This window comes from Elgaria multicarinata, chromosome 17, assembly GCF_023053635.1.
Source record: "Elgaria multicarinata webbii isolate HBS135686 ecotype San Diego chromosome 17, rElgMul1.1.pri, whole genome shotgun sequence".
NCBI lineage: Eukaryota > Metazoa > Chordata > Lepidosauria > Squamata > Anguidae > Elgaria > Elgaria multicarinata.
This window is the reverse complement of record NC_086187.1, coordinates 9967598-9983315: the sequence shown is the minus strand read 5'-3', so window position 1 is coordinate 9983315 and position 15718 is coordinate 9967598. Positions and strand designations below refer to the sequence as shown.

The 15718-nt window shown below is 42.7% G+C and overlaps 1 protein-coding gene across 8 annotated transcripts in view; it reads left to right on the top strand.

Annotated features, from left to right (window-relative positions):
* Nucleotides 1–15718, top strand: part of RBFOX1 (RNA binding fox-1 homolog 1) — a 1470150-nt gene that overhangs the window by 427712 nt on the left and 1026720 nt on the right. The window lies entirely within an intron of this gene.

The following is a 15718-nucleotide window of genomic DNA, read 5'->3' as shown; positions in this document are numbered from 1 at the left end:
GACCAGGAAATACTCCATATCTGCTGATCTTGGTTAGGGATATCATAATATGCCATCTGGTCTGCATCCAAAGACCAACGTCAAGTTTGAGGGAGACCAATACAAAATGCCCTCTGGTGCCATGCGCAAGCCTCGGGGAGGGGGCAGTAGTTGTGACGGCAGCAGTGGCAACAACAGCACTCTGAAAATTGACACTCAGTTTTCCCACAATGCCTCAAATGTAGCATTATTCCAAGGTATTTTGGGAAATTTAGATAGGACAGTCTGCCTGGCACCGTTTTGAAACACTGGTCAATGTAAAAGTGGGAGGTGAGGAGGGAGCCCAGAGTCAGGGCAGGCAGCTGCAAAGAACCATCATGGTACACTGGGACTGCAGCAGCTATCCAATGATGATATGTGCAGAAACCACGCTGGACTGTGTCAAGAGTTTACAATAAGCAGATGTGGTTTTGTTTTGTTTTAAAGCCATTGCAAACTCTTCTTAATATTGTCCCTCCCTGCAAAGAAGTCTTTGTGTATGAAATTCATGATTTGAGGGAGTAACACTGTTTCCCATTAATATTTACATAGAGTTCAAACTTTATTTTCTTTCTTTCTTTCTGTTGTAATTCTTATTTTAAATTATGGCTTTTTAACTCACTAAATAGTCAGTCTTTAAGGGCACAACCCTATGGGTGTTTACACTGCGAACTGTCCTACAACCAGTGGAGGTTCCGATGTCAGTGAGTTGGTGAATCCACTCTGCGTTTCAGTCAGAACCAGTCAGAATGCTAAAGGAGCTCTATGTAGAACCTCTAAATAGTGGAAGCATCTTGTATAGTTCCTTTAGAGTTCTGACTGAAACCTGAAGCTGATTTACCACCCCACTGATGTCGGAGTCACCAGCTTCTACTCCTTACACCTCCCAGCATTCCCCTGCCAGCATGGGTGGCAGGGAATGCTGGGAGTTGTAGGACTTTCTGCTGTCTAAGCATGCACAGTCATGTGACCTAAATGATTTCAAATGTTTCTTTATTTGTGCATATCTTTGGCTGAGATAATTATACATCTAAAAGTTTAAGTGCCGCACATCTGAAAAAGGGGTGAGCTTCTTGTGGGCCTCCAGATGTTTTGGCATACAACTCCTATCACCATTGGCTAAAGTGGCTAGAATTAGGAATGTCGACGAAATCCACAATAGATTCAAATCAGATTGGATATCTGTGACTCCAATCTGCTGACTCCACAGTGGAATGGCTTTTTTCCAAGTTGCATGAATTCTTCAGATTCGCAGACCATTTTTCTTTCACTTTAGTGTGTGTGTGGGTATTTACACCAAGGCACACTTGCACAAATGTGCTTTACCGCAAGTTAGATCAAATGCACATTTTGCAAATGAACAAAATTCTACAAATTGTTTGTCTCCTTCAACGAGCGGGTGGTGGAATGAAAGACGTCTGACAATCCATGAAACACAGACGGAATGAGTTTAACAAAGTCCGTCCCTCCCTAAGTAGGATTTCTGGAGGGCTGCAAGTTGCCCACCCCTGATCTTGAAGTTTAAGTGCTTTGTTCAGTGGACTCAAATAAGATATCATCTGGCACACTTCCGAGAAACATCAGGTGATGCTTGTAGCACATATGCAAGTTTTGAATGCCACGTTAGAAAAAGAAATGTAATGATATTTTAAGATTGCCAGTCAACTCCCCATAATTTCAGTTTTTTATTCTTAGCAGTATTCTTTTTTTAAAAAAAACTCACTAATGTCCAAAATGAATAGTTGCATTGAAAAAAGGTTAACTGTTTGCTTAACTGTAGTTATTGCATAGAAAGCGCACATTTCTGAGCTGCACTGACATTGGCTTCCTGCAGCCAACTTTCACCTGTGAGTCCAGTTTAAGAATACAAATGGCAAACGCTATGGCTGGATACAGAAACTTGTTGTTTTCATTTGCTTTGAGTTACAGGTGACATTCTAGTGACATTATTTCTAATGCTCGTTTCTTTTTTCTCTGATCAGAGGTTTCGCAAGGTAGCATTAAAATCAAAACAAAAACAGGCAACCGTGCAAAACCAATGACCGTAGAGTGTACTCTCTACACAGTTCTGCAGTTTTCTATGCCAAGTCCAGCTCCCCTCCAGACTTTGACTTGTCGACCTTTTCTAAAACAAGCAGAATCCTCCTTTCTTCAGCTCTTTTTCTCTCCCCGCCCCCTCTCCACCATCAAAGCACCATCAGGAGACATTTGTTTTTCAGTATGAGATAATTAACAAAGACATGTAGTGCATAATTCAGTTATTTCGCTTTGCTGGGGAAAAAAATGAAGAGAGTGCCGAAGCATTTGTAAGCAGAAGGAAATTGCTTTCAAACTAAAAGCATCTAAATGGTTTTTTTCCCCCTTCGAGATGGGTTCAATATGTACAATTTGTTTCATGTGAAATTGGCATCTGACGTTTTGAAACCCAGACTTATGGGTCGTAGCATGATGAACACGCAATGGTGCCTATGGGCAGAAGGACGTTTGCAGCTAAACTGACAGAAGAACAGGATTGAATCAGGATTCTAACGCCGGTGAGTTAAATAAGCAGCCTAACATTATAGCACAGTCCCAAGCTAAGTTCACTTTTATAAGGTTCGAAATGGGCTGAAGTGTTTCATTGACTCGTTTCAAAATTGTTTCTGAAATTGCTTTTGGTACTTTCTGCTGTATCCTTGATTGAAATTTTGATTAGATTGTGTGATCCTTTATGGGAGCAAAGGTGCCCCACATTTCACACAGGTAAAATATCTTGGCCTTGAAATCATGGGGCACGGTCCAGCCAGAGTTCAACACTTTTAAGTCTGTCGGATTTCAGTGAGAGAGATTTAAGCACATGTGCAATGCTTCTAATGAATTAATTTACACTTGAAATCAATTAATCTGGGTCGGATTGTGACTAGGATTGTTAAACACCACATCCTATTTGTCCTAATAGACAGAGACGTTGATGCTGTAGCTCGGTGATTGTATTGAAGGATGGGCATTCAATCGTACTTCACACTGTGTTCCTAGTTTACAAGCTACTTCCAGTTGAACTTTGTATTTGTGTTCTTCAAATATCCGAATAGAACAAGGGGCTCTTGATCAAAATTGTAGTACTGTTAGTTTGGATCCAAACATCACAGGGTACTTACAGAAGTTGTTTATGTTGATGTATTTGTTTGTTTGTTTTTAATGGCTGACCCCCATGCCTATCCACCCACCCATGTAGAAATACCTCTTTCAAGGCCCCCTGACCCTCTGAAGATCATTTTTTATCAGCGGGGGCAACTCTCCTTTGCACGAGAACCATGGTTATGGAAAAACAACCTGATTATGGAATTGTAATCCCAGAGAGGTTTGCCTGGTACTATCTTTATGGGCTTTTTGGTGCCAGATGAACACCGTTTTTTTTTTAATTTGCCTTGTTGTTTTAAATAATCTGTGTCTAATAGTCTGGGCCTCTAAACTTCAATCTCTCTGTGTGTGTGTTTTAATAGTTGCATTGCTTTATGCCATATTTTTAAAATCTTGTATCTGTTTTGTGAGCCGCCTGGTGAACATGTTGTATATGGCAGCTACGTAAATATAGTACTGAATAAAAACAGTTTAAAGTGAACATAACGGTGCTGCTTCAGTCCACAGCAGGGGAGGTTGGTGTCTCTGATGCCGGTGGGATGGTGAATCCTCTCTGGGTTTCAATAAGGATCAGTCAGAACTGTAAAGGAACTATCCAAACTTGGTTAGGTGCTATTGAGTTCTGACTGGTTCTGATTGAAATCTGGAGCAGATTTATCATTCCCCCTGACATAGAATCATAGAATCATAGAATAGCAGAGTTGGAAGGGGCCTACAAGGCCATCGAGTCCAACCCCCTGCTCCATGCAGGGATCCACCCTAAAGCATCCCTGACAGATGGTAGTCCAGCTGCCTATTGAAGGCCTCTGGTGTGGGAGAGCCCACCACCTGATGTCCAGAGCCACATCAGAGCCACCAGCCTCCACTGGTCCACAGGCCTCTCTAGTCTATTATTACCTGCTCAATTCCCCAATACTGATTAACCCAGAATTTAAGGGGAGGTATTGCTTTGTTGACCTTGAATGGCAGAGCCTTCTCAGTGGTGGCACCCTGGCTGTGGAATTCCCTTCCAGTAGAGACTCATGCTATTCTCATTCAGGTGCTAGTTAAAGATGTATTTATTTATACAAGGATTTCAGTATAAGCAAATGTTTAATTATTTGTTGGTGCTGTGGCAATGTTTTTGTTTTTATATTTAACTGTCTGTTATTGTGTATTTCTAATTTTAAAGGTATGCTTTCAATGATATTCAAATAAATAAGTAAAAGCCAGCCATCCTTTTTCCAACAGTGGCCTTCCACTTGCAGAGAAGGATTATTTGATTGTCTTCTTTTGGGGGGTCTACGACCACTTTTTTTTCTAAGCTCCTTTAGAGTTTGACCTCCGAGATTACTTAATCTGTAACTTAGCACCAGGCCAGGTGGATGGAAATGTTTTTTGTGCTTTCATGAACAATTTTGTCATGAAATTCCTTCTTGACTTGAGTGCTAGCTTTCTCCCCCAGGGCTGACTCTATGTTGCCCTGTTATGTTTTACATAATTAAATATAAGGTCCCACGATATCATTTTAAAATCACTGTGTGTACAATCAGCAAGCATTGCCTTGGTTTGGGGATTTATGCTCATTTCACTATGCCTCTTCGACAATTGGGATTAAAGGACATGGGGGCTTTATATTGAAAGTAGGGTTTAGGAACCTTTGCGTTATCTGCTATAATACAGCTTTCAGCACTGACAAGACGGGAGACAGAAGTTAATTGCCCGTGTGAGGGAAAGGTACTCTCAGCCTACAAGATCAGAGCAAGAACATGGCATAGACTCAGCAAAGTTTCTGTGCTATATCCTCAGCAGGGTCAATTTGGTCTTACCATTATGAAGTCCATCAGTTTCAATATTTATTTATTTATTTATTTATTACATTTTTATACCGCCCAATAGCCGAAGCTCTCTGGACGGTTCACAAAAATTAAAACCATAATAAAACAACCAACAGGTAGAGACAGAAGGGCTTGATGAGAAATATTGCCCCGTCTGAAGTGCTCCCAAAATTTAGACCAGTTACACATCCCGTAGAAGGGAAGGATGGACGGGTTACCCATAAAGTACAAGTGATCTAGATATTATCTTGCGCTGTGTTGTCAACACAGCCAAGTCAAGGTTGATTTTCCTGTTTCATTCATTGGATCAAAGACACAGTTCCGACTTTATATCGGTCTACCATGATGTAAATTGCTGGGGAGGTCTGTTGGAAAATACATAGAAATAGTACTGTGGTGTGTGGAGAGTACAAAGAAAGAACCATCTGCCTCCCAGGGCATGCTAGAAAGTAGTGATTCTCACTATTTGGAAAGAAAATGGTGGCTGAACCACAGAGAGTTTTCACCACCACCATGTAAGGACTGTCTCACACCTGGAAATGTCTGTTGCTATCAAATCTGTCCCTTTTGGGACCATTGGATGTCCACGGTGCCCCTGACTTGACTTGCATTTGTGAGTTGAGCTGCAGGGTTCTCCTAGAAATCAACGAACTTTTGGGGGGAATTTTCAAAAATCACGGCTGCTATTTGCACAAATTGCTATTTACACAAATGTTTTAAAAATAACAACTGAAAATCCATGAACTGTGCCGACTTGATGCAGATCGAGTGAGGCAGGTTCCGGGAAAATGAACCAATATCCAAATGGGTGGGTGAGGGAGCTTATGAAAGCTCAGCAAATTTCACCTGCTGGATGGATTCCTCCAACATCCCTGTTCACACCCAAGATTTCTGCCAACACATATTTCTGCCAACAAGTTTCTAGCTATGTGGAAGTTATTAAGAACCATCACTGCTGGATGGGCCATTGTCAAAGCAACTTCACCATTGGTTGTTTCAAAATCTGCAAGTAATACTAAGAGTGATCCCAAGACCTTGATTGGCCAAGGCTGGAAGGAAGGAAAAATCATTCCAAAATGCCTTTTTGTGGGGCTGAAAGGATGAGAGTTTTTCCCCATTGAGGCATGGATAAAATGATACTAACATAGTTCATTGTGAATCTTTGGATCCTAATTCTTAGCCAAGTTATTTTCTAAAGGCTTTAAGGCAAGCAACTACCAATATCAAGCCATCTCAACTGTGGTTATACAACTCCACAGTGCAATTTTTGCAACACCGTTGAGACATGTGTTGTCTGTTAGGAAAATTCCACCCCATGGTGGAGGGTTTTTGTTTTGTTTTGTTTTGGCTGTGCAGAGGAGAGTTCCTGCACAACCATTGTATTGTGTGTTGTGTAGAGACTTCCGTGGAGTTTTCTGTTGTGTTGAGTTGACTTTTCCCACTGGCTCCAGAGTTCACTGGCAAGAGTGGCGAAAGGAGAGAGTACTGCTCTAGGAGAGCCACTGGGATTGTGTGTGTTTTTTTGGGGGGGAATGGCTGATGGGATACCTTTGGGACGACCAGGGGAGAAGAGAGGGCAGAGGAACTGTCAATCAAACATCACAATGGATTTTTACTCAACTCCACGGAAGCCCACAGTCACACAGTGGTGGAGTTAGAACATGTTGTGTTCTAAAAACTCCTAAAAACTCAGCTGTTGAGTGGAGTTTTCACATTGCATTTACTGAACTGAGCCTGTGTGGTGTGTGTGTCTTTCTTTCCTCCAAGAAAGACCACAACTGAGAAATAAATAGCTAGTTAGGGATCTGTTGCCAGCTCATTGCCTGTGTGGTACATCCAGTGGTGTAGTGGAGGTGTTCCTTATGACATTCTTTATAGGGCGAGTCCAAAAATGCAGCCAACTGTGTTGATCCATATCAACAAATCAGTTTTAGAAGCTTTCATTTCCACCAATAACAGGCCTGTGGTAAAGTGACTGGGTCTTAATTGTCCATTCAAGACCAAGCTACATCAGAATACTTTGTACTAAAATAGGGAACAACATGTTTCTGCAGAATAATGTGTTGCCCCCACTTACAGTGCGAATGGCAACTTAGCATGGAGAGAACAGGGAAGTCTCTCAGAGTAATAGACGTCATTGACCCTCCTAATCAAAAAGTCCCAACACTTTGCCTCTATTAGAGCTGGCTCCACTACACCACTGCGTAGAACCCACAAAAACCTGCACAGAAAGGAATACTCAACCCAATTCAAGTGAACAGGTCCATGAAACATGGGTTATCATCCCATGCTGACAACTGTAATACCCTATTGGGTAAAGAGCTCTAAATAATCTGGAGCTTGCACTTTGGATTCTCAGATATATATATATTTGCGCGGTGGTGGGGTGGGATGTTGGAAGCATTGCAAACCTCACAACACATGCACATGAGATGTATAAGTAAGCAGCTTTGCAACACGTTCACTGTGCCTTGAGTTTTGCTCTGCTTTGTTCTCCAGCCCATTTGTTTGATTAGGCCCTCTACTCCTTTGTGGAGTCAACCTAGCTGGCATCTGCATTGACATTCTTGGCAGTGTTCCCCGGAGCGAACCACAATGTTGACCGCTAACGAGCAGCCAAGTGGCGTTAGCTTTGTAGTTCAAGGTCGTTCGGAGCACCACACTCAATTTCCCCGCTCTCCAGCACCCGGGGGGGGAGGGAGAGCGGGGGATGGTTTGCAGATAGAATCCTTTTGAGGTGCATCTTGACAGAGACAATCATGCACAAGCTACCATGGGGCCTGGAAATCAAAGGGCTTTATGCCGCATAGTGGAGCTGCTAATGCGATAGGTCAGCAAAGTTAGAAACGCTCCCCTTTGTGCTGTAATGTTTCGTAACTCAGCGTGTTCTTCTTGGGGGTACAATACACACCGTTAAAATCGCGGCTTCTCTGCCAACGGGGATGTATTTTCCTAGTGCCATCTGTCATAGGGTCTTGCAGCACTTTCCAGAGGTTACTTAAAAACACCAGCGAGGAAGGCAAATGGCGTATTTATAATATCCGAGTTACAGATGTGCAAACTATAGTGGAGAAAGGACCAAGGTTGTACAATATGCCTCATGGCAGGAAATGAGTGACACAAACCCAGTTCCTGACCCCAGCTGCTCTTTTCCAAAATGTTGATGACAGGATGGAAGGAAATTATTTATTTATTTATTTATTTATTTATTTATTTATTAACAATATTTATATACCACTCCTTATCTAAAATAGGAGTGAAACAGTAAAAAGAAAGACAAATTAAAACAGCCAATTAACCTCATTCAATTTTAAATAAAGGACCAATAAAAATGGTGGCTGGTCAGTTGAGGAATGCTTCATGGAAAAGCGTTGTTTTCAGGAGCTGTCGGAAGCAGCACAGTGTTGGTGCCTGCCTGACCTGCAGGGGCAGGGAATTCCAAGGAGAAGGGGCCACCACACTAAAGCCTCTTCTTCTGGTGGACTCCAATTGGGCCATAGGTCCATGTGGAACCACCAGGAGCATACCTTCTAATGACCTCAGTGAGTGGGCAGGATGGTAAGGGAGAAGGCACTCTTTCAGGTCCCCTGGTCCCCCGTTGTTTAAGGCATTGCACACATAAGCAGCAAGTGCAGTTGGCTCAGCAAACGAGTTACATACTATTAAAAATGCTGTGCAGTACCATCTTCTAGGCCTTCCACTAACACTAGATGCTCAATGTATGTTTTTCCCACTTGAAAGAAAAGCTGCTTCCCCTCCAGTTGGGGTGGGAAAGAAAGACACTCAGATTTTGTAACACAAGCAAGGTGAAATGAGCTCTGTGGAAGCATATGGAGAACCTCAATGACCTCAACCATGGCATGTTCGCCATTCACTAGCTCTTTCGTTTACATTTTCCAATCTATCATCTCACATTTATTTTGCACCTCCTTCAACCCAAATTGAGTTAGGAGATTGCACCTGAGTTGTGTGAAGCTGTCTCTCTGCTTCTCAAGTTGGTCAGTGGATGTATTCTGTTGTAAACTGCGGAATGGGTGATATTCAGAAGTCTAGCCAAATGAATCTGAAGGATGTCCCTGTAGATTTCTTGCCGGTTTTAAGTCTGAGAAAATTCTGAAGACATTCCACATATACACACAGAGAGAGAAAGAGAGAGAGAGAGAGAGTAAGAGAGAGAGAGCTTTGTGATAAATGTAGATTTGGTACAGCTTGAGATCCTAATGGGAAGCTTCCATGCCATTTGAATGCAACTGCTATTGGTTGTTACAGCTTCCTTGTTCTTCCTGTCACTGTGACATGCAATTATGGAATTTCACAGCTGGAAAGATGACAACTCCTCCCGCTGGCGTGTCCCTGCCTCTCTACGTAATCCAACCTCATCTAGCAATCCGTAATTTGATAAAGTGACAGGAGATGGTGGAGGTGTCAAAGCAACCCTCTGACCTCCCTCTGAAGTGTCAATGCAGAGGGCCACACAACTTTTGCACATGCTGATTGTTCAAAGGACGTAGTTCTTTCCCTATGCTAGACTACCTGCCACTGAGGAAGAAGCAGCAACTGGTGGAAATAGTAGTGGTACAGGCGGGGATTGCATTTTTCTGAAGTGCTTTTTCTTCTTCTCCTAGCATCCACAGCTTTCTTGGTATTAGGCTGTCTTAAGTGGGCCCTAACTGCCAGGGCTGGAAGAAAAGTTTCATGTATGATCAGGAGTCTGGAAACAAAGCCCTATGAGGAGCGACTGAAAGAACTGGATTTTTTTAGTCTGGAGAAGAGAAGATTGAGGGGAGACATGATAGCACTCTTCAAGTGCTTGAAAGGTCACAGAGAGGAGGGCCAGGGTCTCTTCTCGATCATCCCAGAGTGAAGGACACGGAATAACAGGCTCATGTTACAGGAGGCCAGATTCTGACTGGACATCAGGAGAAAAATGTGTATGGTCAAAGATCTTATATGTCCAGTCTGGCAGACTCAGTCACAACCTCCGAGCCTAAAATGTGTTCAACAACATGCATACATTTGAAGAATGTGCATGAAAAAATGAGTACTTTTGAAAATTGCATACAAGTATGTTTTAATTAATGGGAGAAGAATGCATATATTTCAAAGATGTGAGCAACTGATGAGTACATTTGGGGGGAAATGCTCTAAATATTCAGTCATTCATGCAAAACCAATAAAACAAAAACAAAGACTGAAATCTGATATGAACTCAAGTCAGAATGGAATTTGGAGAATTTGGGGAGCACGAGTTTTCCTGCTTTGCACATTCCTACTCTCAGTAGAGCAGCTTATGCACACCATACCCCAATGGAATGAAGATTGTCTTATGTTCAAGCAAATGTGAGTAGAACAGAAACACACACACACCCTGACATCTGCCCGCAACACAGGAAGGCCAGGGGCTGAGCAGTTGTGGATGGAAAATTGCAAATGGTCCTGGTATGCATGTCCTCAGAGCGATCCATTTAAGAAGATAAGACGTGCCATGCTGGATCAGACCGAGGGTCCATCTAGTCCAGCACACAGTGGCCCACCAGCTGTTGACCAGGCACCAAAAAGCAGGACATGATCCAGCAGCACCCTCCCCCCCCCCATGTTCCTGAACTGTGCATTTGTGTTGTGAAAATGTTCACATGTGCAAGTGGGCACTTCTGCAGATGCACACATGGCAAAATTAACATTGGAGAGGAATTCAGAGAACATATTCAGGGCTGTTGTGTGTGTGGTTTTTTTTTTTGCAAGGTTTTATCAGTGTTCTGTGGCCATTGTCAATGTTGAGGAGAAATGAGACAAAAAGGAGTTGAAAGCTAATGCAAATTGGGCATGACTATGTACAATAACTGGAACAATTCCAAATTCTTACTGTTCCAATCGACAAGACTTAACTGGAATTACAAAATTATCTGGAATTCCAAAATTAAGGGAAGTTCGGATGAAGATAATTTATAAAGCATTCATTCTTCTCTCTAACTGCCTCCCTGCCTGTTCTATCAATTCCTAATAGATGTAAATATCTCAGAATCGGGTACCTTTACAATGAGTCCCTGTGTTTGTGCTGGGGAGATCAGGCTGTTTCTAGTCCATGTCTGCTTCATGTGTCTTTTCTATCCTGTTTCCTCCTCCTCCTCCTCCTCCTTTTTAAAGCATGAACATGTGCATTTTAACTGTATGTCTTTCCCCCAAAATATGCATTTTTGTATGCATTTTTTAAAGTCAAGGGTTGCATCACAAAATTAGGAGAAGTACCCCATCTGAAGGATAACTGCACTCCTTTCTGCGTAATAGATGAAGAAGGGCAAATTTGGTTGCATGCTTAAAAAATGCCGGCTGAATGGAATTCTCCAGCATCCCTGGCTTTGGAGAGCTAGAAATGTGTCAGGCTTTCTGACGAGGTGTTTTATATACACAAACGAAGAAAGGAAGAGTTAATGTTCCCTGCTTTCATTCTTCCCATTGTCTCCTTTGTTGGTATAGTGATGGAAGAAGGACTAGTCTACTGTACTGTACTCTGGATGGATGAGTGATAGGAAGTCTTCATGGTTTTATATATAAAGCATGTGCTGTCCAAATATGATTTATGTCATCTCAGCAGTTTTTGCACGGTTCCACTGGAATTTTCTTTTTTGTTGATCAAGGTCAGAAAAAACTGTGATTGTGCCATTTATCTCAGCTGCTTGAATACTGAAATAATTCTTCAAGAGTCTGGATTCAGTACCATAAGAAAAGACTGGGACAGGGGGAATCTGTGACATGGTGCCATTTTGGTATAAATCTCTCCTCCCCCCCCTCTCTCTCTGTGATCATATAAAAGAAAGGAACACAGATAAAAAACCTCCGACCATCTATTGAGAAAATGAGAGAGTAAGTGAGTGTACGTACTGTCTACACTGAATGGCAGTATCACCAAAGAAAGTAATCAGAAACATTCGCCATTCCTTTCTTTTAAGAACATAAGAAGAGCCCTGCTGGACCAGACCATAGGTCCATCTAGTCCAGCACTGTGGCCAATCAGCTGCTGATCAGGAACCCGCAGGACATGGGTGTAAGAGCACCCACCAGCCCATGTTCCTCAGCAATGGTGTATCTAGGTTTATTGCCCCTAAATCAGACACCTGTGACATCCCTTCCTCCGAAATACATCCCATTGAACTCAGTGGTTCTTACAACCAGGTACTGTGTATAGGATTTCAGCTTAAAATACTCACTACTAAAATGAGAAGGACATTGGAATTGTTGTAGATCACAAGCTGAGTATGAGCTAACAGTGTCATGTCACTGTAAAAAAAAAGGAAGTGCTATTTTGGGCTGCATTAATAAAAGTATAGCTTCCAAATCACGTGAGGTACTGGTCCCCCTCTATTTCACACTGGTTAGGTCTCATCTTGAGCATTGCATCCAGTTCTGGGCACCACACTTCAAGAAAGATGCAGACAAGCTGGAGCATGTTCAGAGGAGGGCAGTGAGGATGATCAGGGGTCTGGAAACAAAGCCCTCTGAGGAGAGACTGAAAGAACTGGGCACGTTTAGCCTGGAGAAGAGAAGACGGAGGGGAGACATGATAGCACTCTTTAAGTTCTTGAAAGGTTGTCATCCCAGAGTGCAGGACATGGAATAATGGGCTCAAATTACAGGAAGCCCGATTCCAGCGGGACATTGGGAAAAAATCCTGCATTGAGCAGGGGGTTTGACTCGATGGCCTTGTAGGCCCCTTCCAACTCTGCTATTCTATGATTCTATGTTCTGACTGTTAGAGCAGTATGGCAATGGAACCATTGACCCAAGGAAGTGATGGACTCTCCCACACTAGAGGCCTTCAAGAGGCAGCTGGACAACCATCTGTCAGGGATGCTTTAGGGTGGATTCCTGCATTGAGCAGGGGGTTGGACTTGATGGCCTTATAGGCCTCTTCCAACTCTGCTATTCTATGATTCTATGATTGTTCTGCATGTCTACTTTGTCCCCAATTGCATTCATAATGGTAGATTTGAATGGGTAGAACCCAGACAATTAGCTGTTCACAATTTAACCCACTATGTTTCCCCAGCTGTAGTGTTTCTGTTTATTCAGAAGTTTAAGATTTGATATGATGACTTTTGCCAACTATTCTAAAATCCGAAAGAAAACCACCACCACCATAATCAACAACAAAACCATCAGAGATAACATACATAAAGTATTTTGTGAACATGAAGAACGACAGTTCACAATTTAATTTGCACTTTTATATTAGAAGATGTAGGGGTATGGTTAAATATACCTACATCAGAAGAAGAAGAAAACCCTAACCTAAATGATGAGTACTTTATCAAAAGCATCAGGGTACTGAAATTAAATAAAAATTAAATAGCATGCCTGCAAGCAGAGTAATGACCCATCTGTTCATTACAGCCTTAGTTTCTATCAAAGACACGATCTCATTAAAAGTATATCTTTGATTAGAGAATGAGTTTCAACTGCATAAAAGTTGGATTACTTTGTTCTAAGCTATTTGAATTGGGGTGAGTTTTTCTTTTTGTTTCTTTTCAGGGTGTGAGGATGAATTAGCTATCTTTAAGAACAATAATAACTTATGTAAATATGGGGAGTGATGGAAGGATGGCCAAGCAAGGTATGAATTTTTTTAAAGACAGTGAAATATCCTAGGTTGGCAGGTGTTCCGGGAATGCTAAATTGAAGGTATGTGCCTCCTCCATCGATACTAGAGTCTTCTATTATTTGGGGAAATAATTAACTTAAGAAACTTTTTCTTTCTTTTTTTTAGTAACAGGAAGTAATGAGAGATCCCCCTCCTTTTCTTTAAAATGCCTCTTTTCTCCAGGTTTACTTCCCCCCCCCCCCCCTGCATCTAATGAACATGGCTAGGAACCAAACTGTCTCATCATGTGTTCTTGGAATCTGGGGCGGTTTTTACATTTAATAATTTCCAAGGTGCTCTTTGAACCAATACTTTAATTTGCAAATATACATTCTTAGTACGGATATGTTAGAAATTTGTTTCAGGTTGTTTAAAACAACAACAACCTGCATTTACTCAGTTTGCACCTCCTGGAACTGAATTTCGATCAGAATACAATCTGAAGTTGGACTGTCTATATTTCCGACCTTGGGATGCGATTCACAGAACCAAAACAAAATGTCCCAAAATGTGTAAATTTGCAAAATGTGTGCAAACATGGTTTAATCAATAGGAGGAAATGTTCCTGTTCAGATGACATACTAAGCTACAGTGGTTAAGTATTTTGAGCTAAACATTATGGCTTAGCATGTTGTGTGAACTAGGGATGTGCGCCGCTTCTAATCGGACCGGCGAATTAGAAGCAGAGCGGGGTGCTTCGCCTCCCCTTAAAGCGGAGGCGAAGAGGATTGGGGGGCCGGCGGAGCGTGGCGAAGAGGATCGAGGTGAAGGCAGATCCTTCGCCTCGATCCTGAGCTCTGCAAGAAAGGTAAGTGGGGTTTACCGGACCCTGCCGCTGTCGCTGTCACCCATGCGGCGACGGCGGCAGGGCCCGGTAACCCCCCTCCCCGCCCTCCTCTCCCTTACCTGCGTCCGTCCACGGTCCCTCGGCTTCTTCCATTGAGTCTAGGACTTCCTGGTTGAGCCACGGGCTCAATTGAAGAAGCCGAGGGACCGTGGACGGACGCAGGTAAGGCCCCCCTCCCCCTTGGTCCCTTACCGGGCTCTGCAGGTAAGGGAGAGGAGGGTGGGGGGCCTTACCTGGCACTATTCTCCTCCACTGCGGAGCTCCAATTTGGAGCCGGAGCTCCGCGGCGAAGAGGAGCGGACTATGGGCAGAGCGGCGCGGAGCGGAGTGGGCCGAATCGGGGGGTCCGTGCACACCCCTAGTGTGAACCATTCCTAACTATGGTGGCTACATAACCATGGTTTAAACACGCTCACTAACGATTTGCTGCAAAAGGGTTATTGGACTAACCATGGCTTAGCATGTTGTCTGAACAGGGCCAATGTGTACATTTCACAAAGGTGCACAACAGATGGTTACATTTGTAAAAAAAAAAATGTCTACCAACATATGCATCATTTTGTGTGTGAAAAGGGGAAAAAAATAAGCTTGCAATCTGAGATGAACAAGATTTGGGATGATCTTCAAGGAAGAATGCTTGAATTGTGGTTATTCACAAGTTCTGTGCATTTGGAAAAATAAACCCATCAGGGAGCAAGTTAATATGCAAAGTGAGCTTGGGCTATGACAACATCTCTCCTGCTACTTTCACAGTGCCATGTCAGTGTGTCTCTGTGTGTGTAATTTTGAGGCCTTTCATGTGGGTGTGGGTGTCTTACTTTAAAAACAAACAAAAACAAGATAGCCAGAGCTAAGTTTCCCCCTCTTTTCTTTTACAACACCCACCTGACACTTTCAGCTATGTCAGCATTGACTGCAGCCATTCTGTGGCATTCCAGGGACAGAACGACCCTGCGAATGATTAAGAATGAATGAGAAAATCATTTTGGTTCATTTATGGTCAGTATTCACTCCACTTGCAGCTCCCAAAGCAATGTAAACACAATTGGCATTCAAAACTAGGGTGACCATATGAAAAGGAGAACAGGGCTCCTGTATCTTTAACAGTTGTATTGAAAAGGGAATTTCAGCAGGTGTCCTTTGAAGGCATGCAGCACCTGGTGAAATTTCCTCTCCATCACAACAGTTAAAGCTGCAGGAGCTATACAAAAGAGGGCAGGGCTCCTGCAGCTTTTTCTCTTGTGATGAAGAGGGGATTTCACCAGGTGCTGCATGCATACA